We start from the raw sequence: 25,957 nt of genomic DNA, 5'->3' as shown, positions 1-25,957 counted from the left end.
TGTACACTCCTATGTGGAAGAGTGCTCGATCTTCACTCCTAAATCCAGGAATTAGCATGCCAAGTCAAAGCCCCCTAACCTTTGCCTCGCCTCCAAGATTTTGTGTTTGTTGAGCTTGGCCCCGATGGCATCCCTTCCCCATCCTAACTCCTCCCTCCAGGTTATTTTGTCCCTTTCACAGACCTCTCTGAGACCTCCAAAGGTATGCTGGCATGTGGCAATGGGAAGAGGGACCAAACTGAGACGCAGACAAAGTTCAAAAGGCTTTCTTTAGTAAAAATTAGAAAACTTTGGCAGCTGCAACATTTCAAACTGAGGAATATCTCTTCCTCATGCCACATCCCCCTGCATTCCAGTGTGTGCCCCTGGTGGAATGGGGGAGCAGGGGAATAGAAGCAGCCTTGGTTGTAGGCAGTGTAGCCAAGGATGCAGCACCAAAGAAGACTGGGCCAGAAGATCCATAGCCCAGAACCAGGGCATGGACACTTGAAACCCTCCAGCTCTACTCATCTATGGAGGGCTCCTGGTCCCCAAGTGTGAAGAGGTTGTTGGCCAGCATTTCATAGATCTAGACTCCCTGCCACTGTGTGGAGCCAGTGCCCCCAACCTCAGTGTGGGGTTTACCCTCTCTCCCATCCCTGCACCAAAGTTACCTGACCTGCCATGCCTGGTCCAGGCACCATGCCTCCTCAACCCAGGCTTCATGAATCATCTTCCTCTTAGTGTCACAGATGTTATGGGAAAAACATGTAACAACGAGTCACAGCAGGGTCTCCTCATTCACCTTGAGGCACACACTGAGAGCCCACCAATGAGCTTTGAGGCTGCCAAAGGTACACTCCACCATAACAGTGCACCTGCTCAGGCAGTAGTTGATATGCTCCTTCTGATGGTCCAGCTGCCCCCATAAAGCTTCATCATCCAGGGCAAGAGAGGATAAGATGGATCCCCAATGATGGGGGCAGGGTCACACCCACTCTGCATCAGTGTGGGAGCAGGGAGTTGCAGAAGGTGTGGGCATCATGGAAGCTGCCCGCCCAGCTGGTGAAGATGTGGGTGAAGCGGTCCCGGTGGTCCATGATGCCCTGCAGGACAACAAAGAAGTAGCACATAAAGTCGATGAACACCTGGATAGCCTAGGGCAAACAGAGGATGGGGATGTGGATGCTTCCCATGGTCCCCTTGCAGTTGGGGAAGCCCATGCAGTGGAAGCCAATGACCACCTCCTGCAGGTTGATGAGGTGGCTGAAATGGTTGACCAGGATGTCCTGGATGACCAGGCACAACTCCCAAACAACCTCTCTGGCCATGGTCTTGCTCAAACTGAACTAGTTAGTGACACAGTGATAACTGATAGGGGTGGCCAGCTTCATGACAGCAATACTCACCTGCCTCTCCAGAGTGAGGGATGGCTGCAAGCAGACATCCTGTTATGTTATGTGGAAGGCTAGCTGGTCAACAATGTCTATAAAGGTGGCCTGAAGCATGTGGAAGGTCTGGACTCACTGCTCATTATCCTGGTTGGCCAAGATGATCCACTCCCACCACTTGGCACTGGTGGTACAGGCCCAGAACTAGCACTCGATGTTCTGAACGTGGTGCCAGAGCACCCCAGTGTCCGTGGCATCCTTTGTGGCCTCCTCCTCATCAGCCACCTGAAAGTCAGTGACTCAGTCCACAGGACATCCAGCTTCTTGGCAGGCAAAGGGTGCAGTAGACAGCCCTGCACAGGACATCTGGCTGCTAACTCAGGGACACGAAATTGCAAGCCATGGTGACCAACTACTGTGTCATGTCTAATGGGCACATGCAGTGTCCCTCAACCTCCAGTGACAGTCACACAGAGTGACAGGCAGGACAAACCACAGCTCCTGGGTCTCCCTGCTTGTGCAAAAGCAATGGGATACCATGGCAGGGTATGGGCAGGCCAGGACATGGAGGCACATGCAAATCACAATGGAGGGTGCTTGCTCTGGGGCTCTTATGGAAGGGGAAGGGTCCACAGGGACATGTCAGGAGGTTGTGAGTGTTCTTACCCATGCCTGGCAGCCAATAGCAGATGGCAGGGGGTGCTTGGCTGTTTTTGGCAGTCTCCAGCAGCCCCGAGGAGCCCACAGGACATGCTGGGAGGCATGCAGGAATGCCCCTAAGCTGCTGGCCTCCACCAGTGCAAGCAGCCTGCATACCTGTCCTCCCACAGTGAACATGTATACTGTTTGCTACTGATCTAATCTAGGCCACTTACAGAAAACTGTGAAAGTTAAATGGATTCCTCCTTGGGCTTTTTGATCATCTGTATTTAGTTTGTGTGTACGTACACACACACACACACACACACACACACACACACACACACTCCATACAAGGTGGTGGCTCACTTCTAGCTTCATCCGCAAACTCAGGACCAAAACCAGAGCTGAACCATCACCTGTTTTGGGCCAAACTTAAATCAAGATGAAACTTTTTTCCCCTCCATGATTACTGGGGGAAAAAACCTTCATCCTGTATTGGAGTAAGGATGGTATATATTAATACAGGTATAGATAGCCCCTAAACACACAAACACGGTTAAAATGTAGGGGATGGTGGTCAGGATAAGAAAAATAGAAGTATTTTGGGCCTTTAAGCACTACCATACTCTTATAGTTTCTAGTTGTTAGGGTCGAAGTGACCTCAATAGATCATTGAATCAGCCCCCCTGCCCTGGGCAGGAAAGAGCACTCTGGTCATATGACCCCAGCCAGTTGCTTGTCCAGTATCCTCTTAAAGACCCCCAAGGTAGGGGAGAGCACCACCACCTTCGGAAGCCCATTCCAGATTCTGGCAACCCTTACTGTAAAGAAGTTCTTTCTGACATCCAGACTAAATTTGCTCTCTGTCAGCATGTGGCCATTGTTCCTGGTTATTCCAAGGGGTGCCCTCTTGAAGTGCGGTGCCCAGAACTGGATGCAGTACTCCAGCTGTGGCCTGACCAATGCCACATAGAGGGGAAGTATCACCTCCCTGGACCTGTTTGTGATGCACCTGCTAATGCATGATAGAGTGTGGTTAACTTTACTGATTACTTCATCCCTGGTAAACAGAGAATCTCCTATTTCATAGTTGGTAGGGTCGAAAGGGACCTGAGCAGGGGCTCATTTATTGCTGCCCCACCCCCACCCCCTTTCCCTCCCAATGAATTTGTAAACAGCCACAAGTACCCCTCTCAGCCTTCTCTTGTGGAGGCTGAAGAGATCCAGTTCCCTCAAACTCTCCTCACAGGGCCTTACCTGCAGGTCCCTAACCATACAAGTGGCCCTCCTCTGGACCCTCTCAAAGTTATCCACATCCCTCTTGAAGTGCAGCACCCAGAACTGGACGTAGTACTCCAGCTGTGGCCAGACCAATGCCACATAGAGAGGAAGTATCACCTCCCTGGACCTGTTTATCATGCACCTGCTAATGCATGATGGAGTGCGGTTAGCTTTACTGATTACTTCATTGCATTGACAGCTCATGTTCATCTTGGAGTCAACTATGACTCCAAGATCCCTTTCTGCAGCTGTGCTGCTGAGAAGGTCATCCCCTAGCCTATGCGTGTGTTGGATAGTCCTTCTTCCTAGAGGCAGAACTTTGCACTTGTTGCTGTTAAACTGCATCCTATTCTTTTCTGCCCACTTTTCCAACCTGTCCAGTTCACCTGGATTTGATCCCTTCCCACTAATGTGTTTACTGTACCCCATAATTTCATGTCATCAGTGAATTTGGACAGAGTGCTCTCCATGCCTTCATCCAAGTCACTGATGAAGACATTGAATAGCACAGGTCCAAGGACCAAGCCTTGGGGGACCCCACTGCCCACACCTTTCCTGGTCAATACTGACCCATCTACCACTACTCTCTGGGTGCAACCCTTAAGCCAAATTTGCCACACACTTGACAGTGTCATCATCTATGTCACAGCTGCTCCGTTTGTTTATGAGAATAGAATGAGATACCTTATCGAAGGCCTTCTTAAAATCCAAGTAGATGACATCTACCTAGACTCCTGCATCTAAGCATTTTGCAACCTACTCATAAAAAGAAACAAGGTTTGTCAGGCAGAATCTACCTGCTATGATCCGGTGCTGGTTGCCCTTCAGAATTATTTTTTCCTGCTGGGCTCCCACAGATGAGATCCTTGACAATTTTTTCAAAGGTTTTCTCAAGAACAGAGGTGAGACTAACCGGCCTATAGTTACCCAGATCCTCCTTCTCCCCTACTTGAAAATAGGGACCACATTGGTCCTTTTCCAGTCCTCTGAGACCTGACCTGAGCACCATGAGTGCTCAAACAGCCATGCCAGTGGCTCTGCTATGACACTGGCCAATTCCTTCAGCACCCTTGGATGAAGATCATCTGGGCCTGCTGACTTAAACACATTCAGCCCCTCCAAGTGTCCCTTTATTAGGTTGGTGGTGACCGTTGGTGGGCTGGCATGCCTCCTGTGCCTATCTGTAATGCAATAGGGAGATCTGTTTTGATCCATGTTCAGGAATACAGAGACAAAATTCTTGAATTTTCTCTAGGTGTTTAAAATGAATAGTCCAGTTGCCAACATGCAAAATATAAAACCAATGAGGTTTTTTGTTTGGTTTTTCCAAAAAAATTACTTCAAATACAGATTGCTTCATGTACCTAAATCACAGAAAAATTAAAATTACGACTGGTAACATGGCAGCTAAAAAACTGCATCCAGACACTTTTTTGAATAAGTAAGTTTGACAAATTTAACTGCAGTTCTGTACAAAGAACCAAAAGAAAACTTGCAGTTTTCAGAAATGTAATCTACTCCAGAGAGTTCATGAGTATAATGTGGCAGTTGCCATGGAAACCATATTTTCCCCGTTGGAACTCACAGTAGATAGATGTGTACATGATTTCTCCACTTCATTGTCTACGTTATACTTACTGAGGTGCTGTAGTCACTGCCTCAGACAGCAGATATTTTAAATATATTTAAAATTTTCAAAACTCCATGTGTGTAAATGTTTGATTCTACCCTGTGTTTTTCTGACTTAGCACCTTTTCATAAACCCATTAGGTAACTATTGAGAGGGAGGGAAAGGTTGAACAATTGCAAGAAGTGGTAAATTATACATTAAAAAGCATGTCAACACTTTCTTCTTGGGAATCTTGTCAAGCAAACTTTCGTGGCAACACAATCCTTTTTCTCAGGCATAAGATCCATAATTTGAGCACAGTGGCAGGAGTTTATAAACATAGCTTTGATTACATTAGCAATACAATGTGTATCTGCAAATCTTGGTACAACCTGGGGGATTTCACCAAAAGGATTTGTATTTTCCTTTAAAAAAATAATTATCAATTACCATTGCAAAGCATCCTTCCCTCACTCCCCTTTTCACTGAATTCATTGTCAATCAGAAGAGTCAGCTCAGAACTGAAACCAAGCTAGTAATTTACACCAGTGTAAATATATTAGTAGAATCTGCTGCTTTGATGCCCAAGTTTTTGATTAATTTGCATCTTTAAAAGGTGCAAGCAGCATTCTGATCACATTTAGTAGAAAATGACTAAATTTGCTTCACAACTGCAGAAATGCATAATTTAAAAGTGAGAGCATGTGTTCTTTTTCAGATGATATTCTATTAATCAACACTTGAAAGACATATTTTCACAACTGATTTCAAGATGCCCTGTTATGTTCCAGTATATAAATATATACATATAGACACAGTGTGCTGAGGTCCACAGCTCCCTCTGAAGAGAATGAATGTCTATAGAATTATACCAGTTTCCACTATGAGTTTGGCCTTAATAGTCTAGGTAAATGCATGCATCTTTTCCATCTTTAATCTCTGTTGATATCTTTCAGCACACCCAAAATGTTTACCATGACATGCTATGAAACTGAGCAAATAATTCATGATGCAATGTATTGAGATACTTTTTCTAAGAACTGTCTGAACTGCTTAGCATTTTCTTGATTTCTTACTTATTCAAATTGCTCAGTAAAATTTTTTCTTAATAATTCTTGGTGGTTTGTGAGTTAACATCCGTATTTAACATTCCAACTGTGGTTAACCATTTTGATTGGCTATACAGATCAATTAGTATGTTTCTGAACCCTGAGCATATTCATAAAGGTCTTGAAATCAGACTTGTGGTTTGAATACTTGTATATATGCACAGCTACTTGCAATTATATATTCAACATTTATCTTCTGAAAGTATTCCTTCCATTTTAAATTTGTCTTTTTTCCAAACATCATTCTTAGTATACTTATCCACTTATCACATTAGCAGCAAGTAAGCACTATAGACAGTCTCATGAACACCTTATATCTTAAGTGAATATATCCTAAGTGAATGCTTATTGAACTTATTGTCTAGTTCTAATACTGATCAAATAATTTTGGCCAATGTTCAAGTATTAACCAAAGATTGTACAGAAATCCTAACCCTGCTAAAGCCAAAAGTATTGCTATAACTGTACCACAGGAAATTGCTCAATACAGCCACCTAGTACTCGGGTAAAGCATTTCTTGATACTGACTGCTTTTGCATGTTCTCTAACAGGTAAGTGAACTCTACTATGATGTTTCATCAAAATAAAAATGTTTCACAAAATTTGCAAGAGGAAGGATTTTTTTGGAATCACCTTTATAACTGATAGTTCATTCAAACAAAAGACATTACTAAACAACTCTTGCTTCTTTCATTTTCCCTGTACCATCAAAACTACAACAACACTATTGTAAAATCTTCTAAGTGAGGCCAGATTTTCATCTTTAGTAAAGAAAAAGGTACAATATTATCAAATAATACAAAATAAGAAAGCCAACATTGAAATGTGAACCATTTTAAATGACCAGAAACAAAGCTATAATTTTAAATCTCTAAATCCTTCCCTCCTTCTCACAGCTCTAAGTTCAAAAGCCAAAACTTAATTTTCATGCATTTTGCATCTGCTATCATCTGGTAAAAGCATATTAATCATGGAAACAGGAACCAGAACCCAGCACTTGTCCCTCCCAGAGAAGCATCCCAATATTGTGCTAACTGTGCCTTTTTTTGTTCTTTGTTTATGGTCCAATGACTCTTGAATTCCTTTATTAATAGCAGTCAAGCTTCAACTGGAGGCCAAGGATGGGGAGTGCTCCCCCATGCAGAATAATCAACCTGGTGATTGGACACTCTCATGCAGGCGTGGCCAACCTGCAGCTCTGGAGCCACATGCAGATCTTCAGAAGTTAATATGCATCTCCTTGAATCTTTGCACAAGCACACAACGTGATGTAATGGCTATGGAAGCTGGTCACCGTGTGCTTGTGCAAAGATTTGAAGAGACGCGTTAACTTCTGAAGAGCCGCATATGGCTCTGGAGCCACAGGTTGGTCACCCCTGCAAGGGATGCACATTTGAACGGCTTTGGGCTGAGGAGAGCACTAAAACTAGATGCCCTAAGGCCTGACCCACAAGACACAATTGGACAAGTAAGCATCACCTCCTGTGAAGTCCATATTTTAAAACAAAGCAGCAACAACCTATTTTGTGAGGGGCCCAGCCTCTAGAGATATAGTAGGTATAATTATAAAAATGCATTCTAGATTGGGCCCCAAACAGAGAAATGCCCAGTTTCTGGATCCAAATCACATTTAGGCATGAACTTGATAGTTCATGGGGATGTAGAGGCAAGCGTGGTCCTACACAAGTCATTTAGCAACCAGTAGCATAATAAAGTAGGGATGCCTGGGGCACCAGCCCCTGGCACTGACATTCAGGGACAGAGGAGGTTGGGGAAATGAGGATGGGTGGGGAACAAAAATAGCAGCAGCTGCACTGTCAGCCCAGCCACCATCTCCACGAGTGAGTGACACTATCTCATGCATTGCTCCTTCCAGGGCACTCAAGTGCCCAGTTATGCCTCTGCTAACAATAATGCTACATAGTCAAATCCCACTTTCTCTTTTGTTTTCTTTTTCTGGCCTAATGGATATTTGTTGCTTCACAGAGGCACAAGTTGAGTAGGAAACATGGAAAAATCACATGCATACACATACACACTGGGTGTGTCTACACATTCATCAATGCACAATAGTTATTGCACATTTAATTTAGTACTTGCTTAATGAAGTAATAACTAAATGTGCATCAACTAGGGTTACTGCACAGTAGTGCTGGCAAATGCCTTTATAATGACACTAATGATTCAGGGGCTGGGGCACATGACTTATGAGAAGAGGTTTAGAGATCTGGGTGTGTTTAATCACTCTGGAGAAGAGAAGACAGAGGGAATTTGATAAGCACCCTTCAACTACCAGAAGAGTGTATCCAAAGAGGATGGAGCTAGACTGTTTGCAGTAGTAACAGATGACAGAACAAGGAGCAATGGTCTCAAGCTGCAGCAAGGGAGGTTTAGGAGGGATATTAGAAAAAACTCTCTCACTCGCAAGGTGGTGAAGCATTGGAACAAGTTACCTAGAGAAGAAGTGCTAGACTCTCCACCCTTGCAGGTTTTTAAGACCCAGATAGACAAAGCCTTGTCTGGGATGGTCTAGTTGGGGATGGTCCTGCTTTAAGCAGTGGGTTGGGCTAGATGACCTCCTGAGGTTCCTTCCAACCCCCAATTTTCTGATTATTTACTCTCTCAGCATAATAAATGATCCTGTGTGGAGCTCCCTGCTTCCAGTTTCTGATGTCCAAGCCAGCTCATTTAGTGTGAAATGTAGGTATTCCCTAAGCCACGTTTTGCCTAAGGATATGTCTAACTGCAATCCAGAGGTGTAAGTTTAGATTATGTAAACACACCAACCTACCTTAAACCTAGCTAAGCCAGGTAGCTTGCACTAGAGCAAAGACTGCATAAACACACTGGAAATTCTGGGCACACAGTCAGCTTTATCAGCTTGAGCTAAAGACATCTGTTATTGATTCCCTAGCTAGCCCATTTAAAGCTAGCTCAAGTATGTCTACACAAGCTGCAATCACACCTTTGGACTACAATCTAAACATCCACTAAATCATTAAGGCTTTACGATATTGAACAAAGAAATGCCTATATAACGTTAAAATTTCTGTTCTTTGGTTTCCATATCTGTAAAACGTTGATGGCAACAATTAACCCACTCATAGGTAAATAGTGAAGACTAGTTTGTTAATTAGGGCTGTGCAAAGTTTCAGTTGCTGATTCAATTCAGCGCCCAAATCTCCGAATCCAAATCAAATCAGGAGACCCTCTAAACTCTCTGAATCGCATCAAAAGCCTCCGAATCGATTTGGAGAGATTCGATGATTTGAACATATACACAGCTTTAAATGTTTTTTTCTACATACCTCAAGATACCAGGCAGCTCGTCAATCCTGAGATGCTAGGGCAGATGGAGCATTCCACAGCACATTCAGCAGCAGACCCGGAAGTGAACCAGAAGCACTTCCAGTCCGCTTTTGGGTCTGCCAGGGAGTGCCTGGGGGGGGCCCCCTGTGCCTCCCTGGCTCAGCACCTGGTGCCTTCTAGGTCTGGGGGAGCACCTGGGGTCTGTCTGCAGCCAATCGCTGATCCAGGGGGGCATGGGTGGGCCCCCCCAGTGTGCTCAGCAGTGGACCCGGAAGTGCACTGGAAGTACTTCCAGTCCACTTCCAGGTTCACCACCAAGCACAAGGTGGGGGGGGGGGGAAGGAAAGACTCCTGTGGGATGCTCCATCTGTCCCATCATCTCAGCATTCACAAGCCGCACCTGGTACCTGGAGGTATGTAGAAAAAACATTTAAAGCTGCGTCTACGGCCGAATCGCTGATTCTCAGAATCGACATAGAATTTTCACATTCGGATTCAGCCAAATTGAATTGGGACAATGATCCAAATCAACTAATCGAATCACTGACCTGATTCGGGCCAAATCCAAATCGAATATGGCCCATTTTGCACACCCCCATCGGTAATATTTTTGTATAGTGTCTCAGAGATAAACAGTGCAATTCAATTAATAGGAGACCAAGTAAATTGGATCGGGAAGTTTTCCTGGGTTTGGAAAGCAAGGATGTAATCCTGTGTGCAATGTGACAAAATATTACTAATTCACAATGAGTGATGCAAGAGAAAGATGTCTCTTCTTGGGAGGAAGGCAGCTTTTATGCCCTGCCCTAGTTCCTATCCTGAATTAAATTGCATTTTGTAATCTTCTCATATGTGCAGTGCAGAGGGCAGATATTTTATCATATTTCTCCACCAAAGCAAACCACCTGTCAGCTTTTCCTATTTGACTTACTATATAACAGTTTATAACTGCACCAGACCTTGTGACAATTTTCTTCAAGCAAATATGCTATTTCTTATCTAATCCAACTGGTGGTAATTGTTTACTATACCTCTCCTGTCAAATTCTTAAAAGTACCAAGCCACTATTGTCAACAACATTTTGATTTCTCTATAGACAGCACTACTTTCAGTACAATTTTCATTCAGCAAACTGTTTCCAACACTGAAAATGAAGCTTTTGGTTACATTTGTTCCTCTCTCTTATTTAGGTTTTTCTCCCTCCCAATATTCACAAATTTGTGAAAGACCAAGAAGCAGCTAAATTCCTCATTTCAGGTACAAAATTCTGGACTAATGATAGATGTGTTAAACATGACCTGTCAGACCATTTATTTCCACCCTGAAGCCAGGTCAATTTTTTCCCCTAACTTGGAATAATATTCATGTAACTGGCATCATTACCGTAAACTCTAAGGAAATAATCAAGAAAATACAATCAACACCCTTACACAATTTAATAATAAGTGGATTTCTTCCTTGTCACAAATAAATTATGTTGAAGATGAGTTATAGTATCATGACCCAATGTTATTCAGAAGGCAAGTGTTACATTATCTATTGAACTTCCACAATTTTATTTGTACTGTTATTTTCCAGGTATTTATGAGTAAACTAACTATATTAAAATAGTGCTTCACTCTCAGAAGGAAGTCTAGGTATAATCTTCAATTGGTATATGGTTTATTGGGCCCAGTTCTGTAACATTTTATTAAAATAAGGAGTTTTTGAGATAGCTCTTATTGAACCACAGTATACTTCGGAAAGATGTTAAACTAGCTTTCAAGTACAAATGCCCTTCTTCAGATCTAGGAAAAAAGCAAGTGTAGCCAGAGGCAAACACAAAAGGGGGCAGAAGATGCAGCAGCTAGGGACTTTTTTTAAGTCCCTAAAGCAGGTAAGATTCCCTTCCCCTTCCCCCCACCCCGACTCTTTTCCTCTCCATGCTCAGAGAAACATCCCGTTCACTCTGAACCCCCTCCATCCCATATTCACCATTGCCCCTGCTTTCCCTAGCTAACCTGGGGGTGGGAAAGCTCCAGAACTATCCTTGCCCTACTCCAGCTGAGCTGCACAGAGGGCAGGCTCAGCCATGGACAGCTATATAGGTAGGTTCCTCCTCCCTGCTTCCGCTTTCCACCAGGCCAGCTGATCCTGTTCCCCAAAAGCCCAGGCTCAAGGAGGGGAAATCCGCTGCCACTGCTGCTTCTGCCCTCAGCTTTATCCAGCTCTATGTGCAACACACTGGACTGGGGCAGAAATGCTGCTGGATCTGCCCCCACTTACAGGTCAACCAAGGATAATGAGGACAGCAGCAGGCAGGAAACGGGGGAAATGTGAATGCAGGGGACATGCCACTAAGCATAGAGGGGAAGGGACAGGTTACAAGGGCAGAGGTAAGAGTCTTACCTGATTCAGGGACTTAAGAAAAGTCCCCAGCTGCTGCTCCCAAAGCATGGTCTGTCTGCCCCAGATCAGGGGCAAAGCTGGGAGCAGGGGTGCTCCCATACCACTCTTTACAAAATCTTATATCCACCTGTAACAGGGGGCCTTCTCAGGGCTGATCTACCAATGCCTCGCCCACCTGTTCTGGGCCTTCTCGTATGCCATGCCTTGATGATATTTAATTAAGTTGTTAATTAGGCAGGAGGGCTGCCCATTTCTTGCCCCAATGCCAGGGGGGCGCTATCTGTGGCTCCGTTCCTCCCCTACACTGCAGCCCAAGCCTTGCAGATGGCATCCACTGTTGTCAATATTGCCAGCCCCACTCTGGGCCCCAGAATCCTCCTGTTTGAACACCACCTTGATCCCTCCACTCAGGTGGCCTACACCACCTTCATTCTAGGCTACCTAGCTCCCTGAGCTGTTCCCCCTTACAGGTGTGGTCCCCCCGGGACCTTTGGCTACACTGGCCCTGGAGTCACCTCCAAGCCAGTCAGAACCCCAGGCCCTCTGCTTTGGGTGTCCCTCACAGTGGGCACCTGGCTCTTTGACATTTCTGGTCCTAGCCCCAGCATTGACCAGTCAGGGGATTTCAAGACAGGTTCTGAGTCTATAGCTCCACTCTCTCTCCGGGGTCCACCTTCCGGACCCTACAAGGGAGTAACCCACCCAGTTGGGGGAGCTGGGGTTATTTTGGCACCCCGACCCACCTTTCACTGGGGTGGTAATTGGCCCAGCATTTCCTGGGGGCTCCCATGCCACAGAGCCTCACCAGGCCACCCACTCCTGGCAGGGTGAAGTTTTAAGTCATATCCAGTGCCAGGAGCCTCCAAGCCATCCTCTACAGCTCCTACCCTTACCTCCAGGATCTTGCATGCAGCCTTGCAGCCAGGTGATGTTACTGCCTGGCCTGCCAGCAGCGAAATGCTCTGTTTATATAGGCGGCCAAAGATCTAAAATGGCCACTGCAATCAAGCACCTGCTGGCTGCTTAGCTCAGGTCTTAAAGTGGCAGGCATCAACAGTGTCCTGCCACACCACCCATGGGTGCAACCTAAGATATATAACAAAAAAATGGTTTGTGTTCAACTTCATATGTAAATAATAATAGGCACTTAAAAGGAATGGAGGAGGGTTTTCTACACACCTGAGCAAGGGATTGCAGAACAAGGCATCTTATCTGCAAATGTTCTTAATACAGCATAATTCATAAGAAGTGACTAAGGATTGGATCATCAAAAGGCAGTACTGAAATCAAATGGGAGTTGGATACCTAAGAATGTTTGAAGGCCTACATGGTTTAGTTTTATTAGTCCCATTCTCAACAAATTACTTGACCAATGGATCAGACTTTAAACACTTTCATATTCATGGGGGTCATGTAGAAGATTTTGGCCCAGACATGTCTCTCATTCACAGGGAAACAAAAAGGTAGCTAATTTTTAATTTCTCTAAAAGGAAATGGAGTGGTAATTTAGAGATCCAAATTGGAAACCAATTGGCAGGGGGAAAAAAAAGCAACATTAGGGCTTTTAATAAAATGAGGATGGATTTAATTAGATCATGCATCCAGCTGTGCTTAGAACATATTTTCTTCAGGCTATTTAGTGCCATGTTTCCAGACCTCCAACCTCTTTTTCTCAGTTTCCCAACAAAGGTAATATAAGAATGATAAAGACAAGTATACTCGCATCTCCTTCAAATACTGGTATATGGGTCAAAGATCAAGTGTCATCAAATTCACTTTCTCATCAGACAGAAAATAATAAACCAGTAATGCAATCCAAATTCCACTGTACTCAATCATGCATTTTATAGAGAAGCCATAAACTTTTACTATCAGTCTGGGAGAGTAATACTAAACTCCCCTGGTTCCTTTTGTTTTTACCATACCGACTGTTTCAACTGAGAAAATGATCAATTTTTGCTGTTCTGAAGGATATTTTTTTTAAATTACTCTTCTGTTTTATTGAGTTCAAATAATATAATACATTGACAAATACAAATAAATGAAACATGGCCTATGGTCATGATGGTAATGTTAACAGAAATACAATTTTTTGGTAAAGAGATATTTTTGTAGTTTAAAATTTAAACCAACTCTGAACTTAGTAGAGTTTCTTGATTGGGTTTTTTTTCCTCTGATGCCACTTATCCAGTATCACCATTGTAAAGGGATCAAGAACTATCATTCATTTTACTTTTCTTGGTAATTATACAGAATTTGATTAATTTAGCACTATAGGTCCTAGAGGCCCTTGGCTGCCTCTAACTATCTCTGTCCAATCCTGCCTGTTGGGTGCCTTCAGCCTCCAGTCATCCACAATTAATTTCTGTAGATCTGACACTATGTCATCCTGCCATCTTCATTTTGGTTGTCCAGGTAGCCTTCTGCCCTCTGACACTGCAAGGAGCACTTGCTTTGATATCTACATTATTCCCATTCTTTCAGTGTGGCCCAGACACTGTAGTTGTGTCTTGATTTCCTGTGTCAGGGCTGGGCTCTATACAACTGATAACTCATTATTGATGTACCATTATGTACCATTCTTGTGTTATGGGATCATACTGTGTCACCAAAGATTTTCTGTAAAACCTTTCTTTCAAAACCATCTAGTAGTATCTTCTTTGCTTGTCAGAAAATCCAAGTTTGACTGCCATAGGTTATACATGTTCTGATTATTGTTTGATAGACTTGAAGCTTAGTCAGAATAACCTATTTATAATCATAAGTGTTTTTATTTGAACTCCATACTCTGTATCTGATGCAAAAACATAAGCTGTTTTGCAAATACACAGGAAAAAAACATTAAACATGGAGGGTCTCAGTGTGATCCTTCTTCCACCTGTTTTAAATCAATTTAATTCCAACTATGTCAATAGATTTGCTCCCTATTTACACTGATATAGCTGAAATCACAATCTAGATCAAAGATATTAAGAGTTAAAGTATTTGATTTGACTTCCTTTTCTCACTTATTTTCTAATCCTGCTACAGAAAGATAATCAGCATCTCCTCAGCTGTAGACAATTCACAGGAAGATAGAAAGTTATTTTTAACACTGACATTACATTTTTTTTTCAAATTTAAGTTAAAAACATTGAGTTGACCTCAAACCCATGGTTATAGTAGCCTGTTAATCCTCTCTGGCTCATGTGTTATTTTCCTCTTCATTACCACAGGTTTTCTGATTTCTCATTCCAAGATTCCTATTTTGTTTTTATTCAGTAAACTTCTGATCTCACTCTGCCACCTGCTAATACTGAAAACAATGTTTCACAGATTGCAAAATAATAACAAGGAAAAAAATGGAACTGCCTGCTGTCTCCCTAAAGTCAGCTGCAAAGTCTAGGTGTTTTGGAGTCCTTGGAAATCCTTCAAGATACCCATCTTGTCACAACCCAATGATTTTGGTGCCTCGGCACGATGGAATTTTCCCGCCACATGAGAGCCTCTTGCACAGCAAAGGTTTTTCTGCTGCAACAGAAAACCCCGGTGCAAGAGAGTTCCCGCCATTTGAATGCAAATTTGTGTCCCGCTATTGGCCAGTTCTAAATTATTCCTATGTGGCAGCTAGTAATTGGCTTGCTAGCCGTTTAAAATTTCGTGCGACTTCCACCCAAGTCAGAGTACTTTGAGCACGCTGCAGAGTGCCTCTAAAGAGATCTGACTTGCGGCTAAGCTGATCGATAGACTGATCACCTATCGATTCTTCTCCCCGTCGCCGAGCACAATCCTTTGACGTACCCTTTCCCTGACGGCTTAATTTGTGGACGGATTTGCTGGCCTAAGCCTTGCCAGCTGGAGCAACTCTTGGAGTTGTTTAAGCGACCGGACCACCTGCGTCGCGGCTACAAGCGGCGTAAGTAAAGTTTTTGCTACCAATAAGCTTTGTCTGCCTCTCCATTCACTAGCACGCCCAAATGACCGAGCAATTTATATATCACCTCGAGTCGGCTCTGGCCATCCGAGACACATCTTTACGGCAGGCTGTGAGCTCCCCAGTAGATCAAAATATGCACCAATGGACACCAGTGAAACATCTTTGTGTACTGAAAGCAGAATCCAGTTCATGTAATCACATGCATATAGCAAACACTCATTTGTGCAGTTTATCAGGTCTGAATGGCAAGGTTTGGGACATGGTGTTATGCTCTGTATTTCCTTGTTCTGTATACTTTCACAGCATCTGGTGAAGTGAACTTCAGCCCTCAAAAGATGGATACACACACACATGCATGCACATATATATACACTTTGGTTGGTCTATAAGGTGCAAGTCTACTATGCCTTCTACTATGAAAGAGACAGTTTCATAACCCCCAAGTCTATGGACCAGGTTTGCCAGAGTCCAGAACACAGAAATATTTCCCTTGCAATCTTCATATCATATACTGCACTCAAAGTTCAGTTAAAATGTTGTTAACATTTTTTGTTGTTATTAAAACATGAAACTGGCAAAACTAAACTCATATCTGAGATTACTTTTTCCTCCTTTCTTTGCATATATCTCATTAGATGGTGTCCTGTTGCTAGTCAGTATCTGGCATAGGATCTTAACACCATATTCTTTAGATCACTAGCTATAATACCACTAAGAGCTCTCACTAAGTCTCTTTACTATCCAAAAAGTGTAAACAAAATATTTAACATATCTTTTGAAATTTCTGCCAGAATATACAAAACTCATATTAAGATTTACTGGGAATTCCCTGTGGATTTAAAATCTCACAATAAACTATTTTCAACTTAACTTTTTCATTGTCCTATTTGCAATATACTAAACCTTCCTGGGGGAATCCAGCTTTTTCTTTTTGGACAGAGGGTACACTGATGTAGTTTTAGTGCCAACTAGGAAACATCCATTCGAGACTCAAAGATGGTCTCTAGTGCCTGTTTAATAATTGTGACTGTCAGTTATGAACTGTTGTATAAGCGAAGTAGAAGAAAGACTAAGGAAATACAGATTATTTCGTTCAATAGCTCAGGTTAAATTTAACTTAGAGACAGTTCAGCTACTGGGAAACTTTATATTTACCAGTTTACATCGTAGGCAACTGAGATTCAGTCATACTAAGCAGCCAACTAAAAAATCTGAAAATTCCTCCCCCCAGCACCATAAATTTAGTCTTTAAATTGAGAGGTTATGACACATGCCTTTGTGCAATCATGCAGGTACATTCTGAATATGAACTTGGCATGATTATAAAGAAGTAAAATATAAGGTCAGCTAGGACAGTAAGAAAATAAGAGCAAGTTTTTCACAAGCATCTTGTCAAATATCACTTCAAATTAAATTTCTAATTATAAAAAATAGATTTCAGTGGTCTGAAATGATAAAGGTGTTGTTACAATGGCCAGTCCTCATCATTCAATTCCACAGAGTCAAAACAAATTAAGTCCTTCGCTATCTTTTTTATTTCAAGCAGTTACACAGGTCGGGCTATCCTGTTGTTCTAGCATTCTTTCCTTCATCTACTCTGTGTTCAGGTGCCATCCAAAACCCATCAGCTAGAGCTTTAATGAGCTCCTGAAGTGATTTTTTCTCAGTCACCTGGAAAGAATCTCACAATCAGCAGAATGTAAATTACAGCTTCTATTTCTTCTAACATGAATGCCTACCTCATCTGTACCAGAACCCACAATCAGAGTAAGATTAAAATCAGGTGAAAACTAGAGGAGCTTGCATGCTTGTTTCAAATGTCTATTTCATTGTCAATAATTAGTGCTCATAATGAGTTAGCAGCATAAAGAGTTAGCTGCTCATAAAGAGTTAGCAGCATATGGCTCAGTCACTATTGTTGCACTGTAAGTTTTATCGTCTTCCTACCCTGCAGCTTCCATTTCACTATCTCCAAATCATTATCCACAGAAGTACCTAGTAAAATTGTTTCAATCTACTTAAGGAAATATCTCTCATCTCTTGATATGTTGCATTACAATTAGAATTGGCTAGGAATTTTTTTTTGACAAAACATTTTTTTCCTGTCAAAAACTAGAATTAATTGAGCCTGAAACTTTTCACACAAACTCCAAAATAAATGTTCTAGCTACTGTGCTATTGGTGGGTTTTTTTGTTTTGCTTTGTTTTGAGGGGTCTGGTTTTGAAGGGTTCAGTTCCTACCTCAAGGATAATAGCACCTACTCCAAAACTTCAATATAAGTGTAACAGAATGGCATTTTTCTCTGCTGAGCCCTAATGACAACCCTTCTCATTTCCCAACCTAAGGAAAGCATTTTCTGCTGTAGATCAGCACTGCTAACAAAGGACATGAAATTCTGCTTCTAACTGCCACATGCTGCAGAGGTATTAGCATTTAAAAGCAAGTGACAAATGGATGCCTTTGTGTCTGCATTGTTTTCTGTTATCCACGAAATATCTTTTAAACTGTATACAGTGACTGGCCATTTTGTAATCTTTCCTGGTAGGGAAGAGGACAAAGAGTACAACAGCAGAATCAAGCATATCTCTCTCTCTCACACACACACACACACACACGCGCGCGCGCGCACACGCTTTACTCCAAAAAGAAGAAAATATGGACAAGATATGATGATGTGTTTCACATAAAACACAGAACAAATCATTTGCAGAAAATATTTTATACTAACTGTCCATAAAACTAGTGGAATGAGACTGCACAAAGCCATATTATCATATTAAAGCTAGGGAGGTCTAATAAATTATTTTTGCTTATAGAATAGTACAGCAAAATGGTATGGCAGCCATTCTTTGCTGACATCATATTGTGAATGATTTTCCGTATGTCTCTATGAGAGTATGTCTATATGGACACTACAGTGTCATACAGAGATACTCAATCTAACTTAGGTACTGAAAGTAGTATAACTACATTATCATGATGCTCTGTTTTTCACGGGGGCTAACCTAGGAAAAGCACCATAGTATTTTAGTTATACTGTTTCTCATACCTAAACTAGATGATTGAAAGATAGTTTAAGTGTCACTACACAGCTCTGTACTATGTTGTATAGACATGCCCTGGGAGGTGCTTAACAGCAGGAATTAAGGGAAGTCATAATTTTTCAGGATATATCCATCATTTTGAAAGATCATAAGCCTATGTGTTCCAGTAAATGTCTCCACCACACTTATATACCATATTTATCCAAAACAAGGTGAGTCAGATTTTAACACAACACTCCAATAATTAGATTCTGTACATAGAAATGTATAAATTTGTTATGTTTCCATGCATAGAATCAAAATGTTGGAAGGTCGCACCCCTGGCCAGCTAGAAAAGCAATGGCAGAGGGGCAGGCACTGGGGCAGCAGGTGGGAAAGGCAATAGTGGGGCAGGTGGTAGGGGAGGGAACAGCAGTGTAAGCCAGGTGCCAAGGCACCAGGCACGGGGGGGGGGGGGGGGGAGGAGGACAGGCAGCAGGGGTGACAAGTGGCTACTGAGCTTAGTTGGGGACAGAGTAAACACGTGCTTTATGCCCCGGACCCTGTGCCCCAAAGTCAGAGCCTGCCAGAGCAAAGGTAAATGGGGATGGGCAGGAGGAGCAGGGAGGCATGGGGGGCATCATGGGGACAGACAAGGGGACAGAGGTGGCAGAAGGATGAGCAGGTAGACAGGGGGAAGAGGCAGCAAGTGGGGTATTCAGGATTAGTGGCAGAGGCGGGAGGGTAGGCATCAGCTCTGGCTTCAGCTCTGGCCCCAGGTTGAGGCTGGAGCCACAGCAGCCATCTGCCACCCCACCCCCCATCACCTCAAAGGACAAAGGAGCTTTTTCCCCCATGCTAAATGGGGAAAATCCTTGCCTTGGATTCAAGTAAATAGGGTACCGCTTTTTGCTACACAGGGGTGAGATACCTTAATCCATCATCTCTTGATAGCATATATAAAAGTTTTGACAGCCATATTCTTTTTAGGAAGCTTCTCAAACTTGAAGTTAACTCTTCTTCCCTGATTTAGAGTCAACAGAACCCCATATATGTGGCAGATTATCTGCCATGTACCATATGCTATTGCCATAACTTCTAAGCAATTAATTATCCCATTAAACTACTTCTATAAAGTCAGTTAAGCTCTGTAGTTCTGTTTATGGAGAATGATTCACTTGTACCATTTTCTGAAGTAATATTTTACACCAATATATAATCTACACCAGCACTGTACTTGGTATCTGATTTTTACACAGCTGGTATATCTGACATGGTTCTTTATGGTCTTATATATATGAAACTGTGGTGCTGGTTGTATGCCAAAGACAATGGTGTGCACAGAGAGGTAACAAGCTAGAAAATGTAATACGTTATGATTGTGTTACTTTTCTGATAGATATACAAGGAAAAAGAGAAACTCAAGTTGAAACTCCTCCTCTACCACATACTTCATGCTACTTGAGCAAGTCACTTAAAACTAGATCTTGAAAGAGGTTAGATCCACAAAGATATCAGCATTACAACACCTAACTTTTAGTTCTCCTGCCTCTTAAGTTACCCTGTCTCCCAGGGTCAGAATGTAGGCACCCTACACCATCAGCAAGCAACCTTTACAAGCCACGGACCCAAACAACTTTACTCTGCTCCAGTATGAGCCAGTGAACTCCTGTGATGCATCAGCAGTGGGGGGCTTTGCCCGTGCCCTCGCCGGTGTCAGGAGCTGCACTTGCACTACTGTGAATTCTGCTGCCCTTCTCCTGGTTGCCATATGGATGCAGCTTCCAGCTGGTAGAGAATTTAACTTGGGTCAGGCAGCTGGAAGCTGCATTAGTGCTATCGTTGCTTCTTCCTGTGCCCCCTCCTCTCTTCCCCTCCCCACCCACCCACCCACACCCACCTTCTGGCTGTAGTGCGGGCACAGCTGGAAGTTTGCCAGCCCCACTGCAGCTCCTCACTGGCAAGAAAATATGCACATGCTGCAGCCAAGGGGAGGGGGTGGCAGGGAGAAGTAGCAGCTACATGGGCACAACTTCCAGCTGCCCAACCCCAACACCACTCCTTACTGCCCAGCCCTATCATTGGTGTAGACACAGGCAAAATTCTTCAGTTCATGAGCCAGATCCATTGGCTCCACAACCTTGATCTGGCCCACTGGCCATATGTTTTCAACCCCAACCTATACTGTGCATCAGGAAACTTGGATATCTTAAAATGAGATTGACAGGAACCAGCATGCTGAAGGAGGAGCTAACTAAACTAGTCAGAAGGAAATACAGAGGGAAGACACCACTAGCTTCCTCAAATCCAATGGGAACTGTACTTTCAAGATGCTCTGACATGCCACTTGGAACTAGTTGTCATATTAGAAGCTCATGTTACACAATGCTAATTAGTTAGAACTCAGACCATGAACAAAGGACAGTTCTGCCAGACCCTTGGGAAACTGACTACTAGGCAACAGAATAAACATCAACGAAGACAAATGTAAGATGCTACACACCTAGAGGAGAAGAAAAAACCCAAAACATACAAATAAAGAATGGGGGACAATGGACTAGTTAGTAGCATTGTTGAGAAGGACCTGTGGGGGCTGATGGATCCTGGACTCAACTTGAGTCAGGAATGTGATGTCACCCCCCCCCCCCAAAAAAAAAAAAAAGCAAGAGGAAATTTGGACTGCGTTTACAGGAATATTTTATGCAAAACACAAGAGATGACAAGATCATTCTACTTGGTCCTGGTTAGACCTCAGTTGGATTATGGTATGCAGTTCTTGGCAGCCCATTTTAAGAAGGATGTGGAAAAATGGGAGAAGATCCAGAGGCAAATGATGAAGAAGGTAAAAGGATTGGAAGGTAAGCTGTATAAGGTTGAAAGAATCAGGTATGTTTAGTTTGGAGAAAAAGAGATTATGGGAGAAAGCATTATAGTACATTTCAAATATTTGAAAAACGACCATAAAAAAGTGGCAAAACATCTTTTCTCCTTTGATGCAGACTTAGAAAAGAAAGCAATGGGTTTACACTGTGGCAAGACAGGTTTAGATTAAATCTGAGAAAAACTTCCTTACTGTCATGACAGTAGAAGGTAAGCTGTGAAATCTCCTTCATTCAAAGTTTTTAAGAGTCTGGATGAGCATTTTTCTCAGATTGTACAGAAATAGTGCAATCTATAAAGGACATGGCACCTCATAAATATACTAAATGAACCTTGAGATCCTTTCCAACCTATGATTCAATCATCTGATTCCCAGTGCTTACTACTGATTTAAGAAGGTCTCTCAATAATAGCTGTGATTTTGTTTATATGCACTATGTTCGTAATTTCCAAGGTTTTTCATAAAAAGTATACTATTAAATACGTGAGAAGGTAATTTAGGGATTAACAAATCTAAGAAAACGTCAAGAGATGTCCCATACCATTCTCAGGTAAACAATGACATTGAGAAAGCTGTTAACATTGAGAAAGAACCTATCTTGGTGGCATAGGAAAAATTTTTCCTCCCCCCACCCACTCCCAGAGCTATCAAGAAAAGAGTTGATTACACTCACTTGACGAAAATGATGTACCTGTCCTGGGCCATTATCCTCCCCTCCCTGAAACAGCCTTCTTAACAGATGCTTCAGCTAAACAACTGACTGTGCGTATCAGACCTCTTTTTTGTTAGACACAGTAGTACCCGTCTATGTTTCACAGTTAGTGGGCATTAGTTTAAACAATTTGCAGTGAACTGCATGTTTAGCTATGTATCTGCTAGTGCCATTTATCCCAAATCCAGTGGGTTAGTTGAAAAGAGTGTCAAAAATGCTAGAAAAGTTTGCAGTCAGACTGATTCATTTTTATCAGTGATAAAGTAAAGAGTGGCACCCAATTAAATACGGGTTGTCACTCATTGATATTTTTTCAACCATAAACTGAAAACAAGAATGCTTGCACTAATTGAACCTGATATGGAATTCACAGGGGACTTGCAGAAGTATAAAACAATAGGTAAGTCAAAACAACAACAAATATGATTTAAGGGCCTAGAAGTTTATACCACTTTATCAATAGTGTTATCCCTATCTTTCATGGGGGAAAATAGTCAAAAGAAGTTGCTATCCCAGATGCAAACAAACTGAAAAAGAACAAATGACACCTCCAAATTCCAGTAGGGAGGAAGATAGGGATGAATCAACCAGTTTGTATAAGGTAGTCTCTGCTACAAAACACTGGCAGCAGGTTTAGGTGAACTAGTTAGGTACCTAAGCCAGATGCTTTTACTAGGAGTTTCTCTATTGGCTAGCTTAAACAGCTTCTCCCTCAGTATTTTTCTGAAGACTGTTCCCCTGCATGCACATTTCTCCCCATATATCATATGCAGGGGCAAAATGCTGCACTTGAGTTGAGGACTCCACTGGGCAGCAGAGCATCTAAGAATTATGCTTTACCAGACGTCGTATTGCAATACCAAAATACCTTTGAGCACCTAGGCCATGGTGTCTCTGGGTCTCAGTCCCAGCTCTGTAAAATATAAGGATCATCATGTTACCTTGGTCAAAGAGGTGTTGTAAGGACAAGTATGTTAAAGATTGGGAAGTACTCGGATACTATTGTAACAGGGACCATAAACAGATAAAAAGACAGTGGTGGGAGCACAGAACACTGAGCAAATAATTCCTGTGGGTTACGTTCAGCTCTGAAAGCAATGTCATCTGTATCTTTGGCCAAGCTACACCACCTCAGTTTTCCTAACTGGAATTCAATGGCAATATACCTAATTTACTGAGATATTAGGAGGAGTGCTTGTAATATACTATATATATATGGCCATGAAAGGTATACATGCACACAGAAGTAAAAAAAAATGCTAGTGCCTGAGAATCCCCCTCCTACAGTATTGTAGTGTCCTTGTTGAGCCTTTGGTCATGTCTTATTCAGGTCATGTCAAATTAAAAAAAAGACTGGGCTGGTGAGTAAAAGCATTATATAACAAGCTGAGATTAGGTGCTCCATCACTCTGTGATGAAATATTCAAACACATTGCCCAGTGGTATCAACTTATTCATGACCGATTTAATGATTCCCTGAAAAATGTGCTTTAATCTTCCATATAATAAGTCTTAAAAAATTAAAACTGAAATCACAGTTTAAATAAAAAGCTAGCAGACATTTCAGTCATCATTTACTTGACTGTACATTTTCTGCCATTAAAGGGGCTGGTTTCATTAAAGAACCTAATACAAATGCATGCAAAATGCAGTTGATGATTTAGAATTGATCATTTGTGAGCTACTGAATGTCTTGGTAGATATTGATGTCATTGCCCTTCATGTAAAAAAAAACAATGCTCTTCCAAATTAATTTTCATCTGTGAAAAACATGTCGACCAAACTAAATGGAGACTATGTTCAAAACCTTCATTCTATCACTTTTAAGTATCATTATTTAAACTTTAAATGTGAATGTTTAGAATAGCTACCAATTCTAAATGATGTGCCCGAATTTAAATAGATTTTTCCTACTTTTTTTTTTGTAATAATATGTACTTCTCTCCCAGGGTGGTAAAGTACCTTTTAGATATGCCAATACAAAAAAAGAGCATGAACAAACATATCATAAAAAATTAGGAATGGATGTGACTACAGAATTTTATCTAGGCCAATTTCTTGCTCTAGCCTGGATCATCCTTGTACAAACTGGTGTATGGTATGTGGATAGCAGAGGAGAACCCCCAAATAGTCAAATTATTCTTCATACAGCAAATTTCCTAGGTATTAATTGCATTTTAATTAAATATTATTTAACTGGTCCTTTTTCCCCTGAATGAAAGTTACAGCGGGAGGGAGGAAGAAGTTAAGTGTGAAATTTACTATGAACTTCTAAGAAATGTGATTGATCTTGATCATCAGTTTACTAGTATGCATTTTATCCATCCATCAAATCTACCTTTATTCTTTTTTTATTTAGATGGGTGAACAGATAAAAATAAAAATACATATATATGAGGTTATTTACAATTACCATTCACCCCCCTCCATTAGGTCATTTGTACGCGTGAGATATTTCTTCCTTGTTGTAAATTCCTTGTTGTAAACTTTCTGCATGAATGAATTAAATAGCCATCGTTAATAATCATTCGAGCATGGAGCTGACAGAAAGAGATTTACAGGTTATGACTCTAACACACCAGCCTCGTTTGCTCATTGATTTATTAAAACCTAATGGAAAAGACAATCAGAATTCTAGCTATGCCAACATCCATGAAGCTTAACACTTTCTCTACCTTAGGATTTTTTATTTAGGATTTAATAATATAGTGTTTGGAGAAAAGAGGTTAGGCAATAAAACAGAACTAGGAAACAACACTTCGGAAACTGTTGCAGCAGGCCACTAGGGGAATAGAACCAAAGGAATGATAATGGAGTACAGAGTCAATGATTCAACCCTCAATAGTCTTAACCTGAGGAAGGCCAGAGAGAGGTGGGCTGGGTCCAGGAGGGTCAAGGCCCACAGCCCAAGAAGGGTGTGGTGGGCCAATAAGGGGTGCTCCTGCATTGAGCCACCCACCTCACTGTACCCAACCACCTTCCAGGCTCTGAGTGCCTCCCTGGGGGCACCTCACATCTGACCGACCCCCTTCCTGGAGCACACCCACTAGCCTGGGGCTAGAGTGGCCACCACCCAGGGATGGGCTTGATTCTGGCTCTGCGCCCCCTGAGAAACACAGGCCTAGTAGCCCTCAAGGGTACTTGACTCACTTCAAGAACTTGGGGTGCTTCCTTCAGTTGGAAGTACAAGTAGTGGTCTCCCTTAGTCAAACGAACCAAGGGGACCCCAAGGCACAATCTAGACCCACCCCCAATAAGTCTCCCACACTAGATACAAAGGAGAACTGTATTGGTTACAAGGAGTAGGGTTGGAATAGGGTACAGAGTTGAGCAGTATCAGAGAAATCCCATAGAGCAAACAGTGTGGCTAGAGTAGCCTTTGATCACGCATCTGAGATACTGCAAGCTATATATCTAGTTAGATCTCAGGTACCTTACTCACAAGTATCATCCAGAGGCAGTATCATCCAGAGGCAGGTGGAGATTCCCTCTGGAGGCAGGCAGTTCATTGATCATGAGTTTTGAGAGAGAGAGCAAGTTTCAGATGGTCCAACTCTTCTCTCTGCACCCTCCTCTTTGGCAGTCCTTAACTTATATAGCCCTTATGACCTCATTGACCTGCTCCCATAGAGGCCAGCACCTGTTGGCTGTCAGCCAACCAATTTGAAATGCATCACTGGTTTCTGGGCAGACTGGCAGTCTTTAGCCCACAAGGG

General features: G+C 42.4%; 1 long non-coding RNA gene across 5 annotated transcripts in view; it reads right to left on the bottom strand.

The window, feature by feature from the left end:
• Positions 1-269: 269 nt before the first annotated feature.
• The window catches only part of LOC109280773 (uncharacterized), a 117,557-nt gene continuing 91,869 nt past the window's right edge, over positions 270-25,957 (bottom strand). For all 5 annotated transcript variants that reach the window (XR_002087182.2, XR_009459745.1, XR_009459747.1 and 2 more), the window contains one exon: positions 270-1,085. This is a non-coding gene — a long non-coding RNA (uncharacterized LOC109280773). The remainder of the gene's footprint in view (positions 1,086-25,957) is intronic.

This window comes from Alligator mississippiensis, chromosome 2 (assembly GCF_030867095.1).
Source record: "Alligator mississippiensis isolate rAllMis1 chromosome 2, rAllMis1, whole genome shotgun sequence".
Lineage (NCBI taxonomy): Eukaryota > Metazoa > Chordata > Crocodylia > Alligatoridae > Alligator > Alligator mississippiensis.
This window is presented reverse-complemented; position numbering and strand designations above follow the sequence as displayed.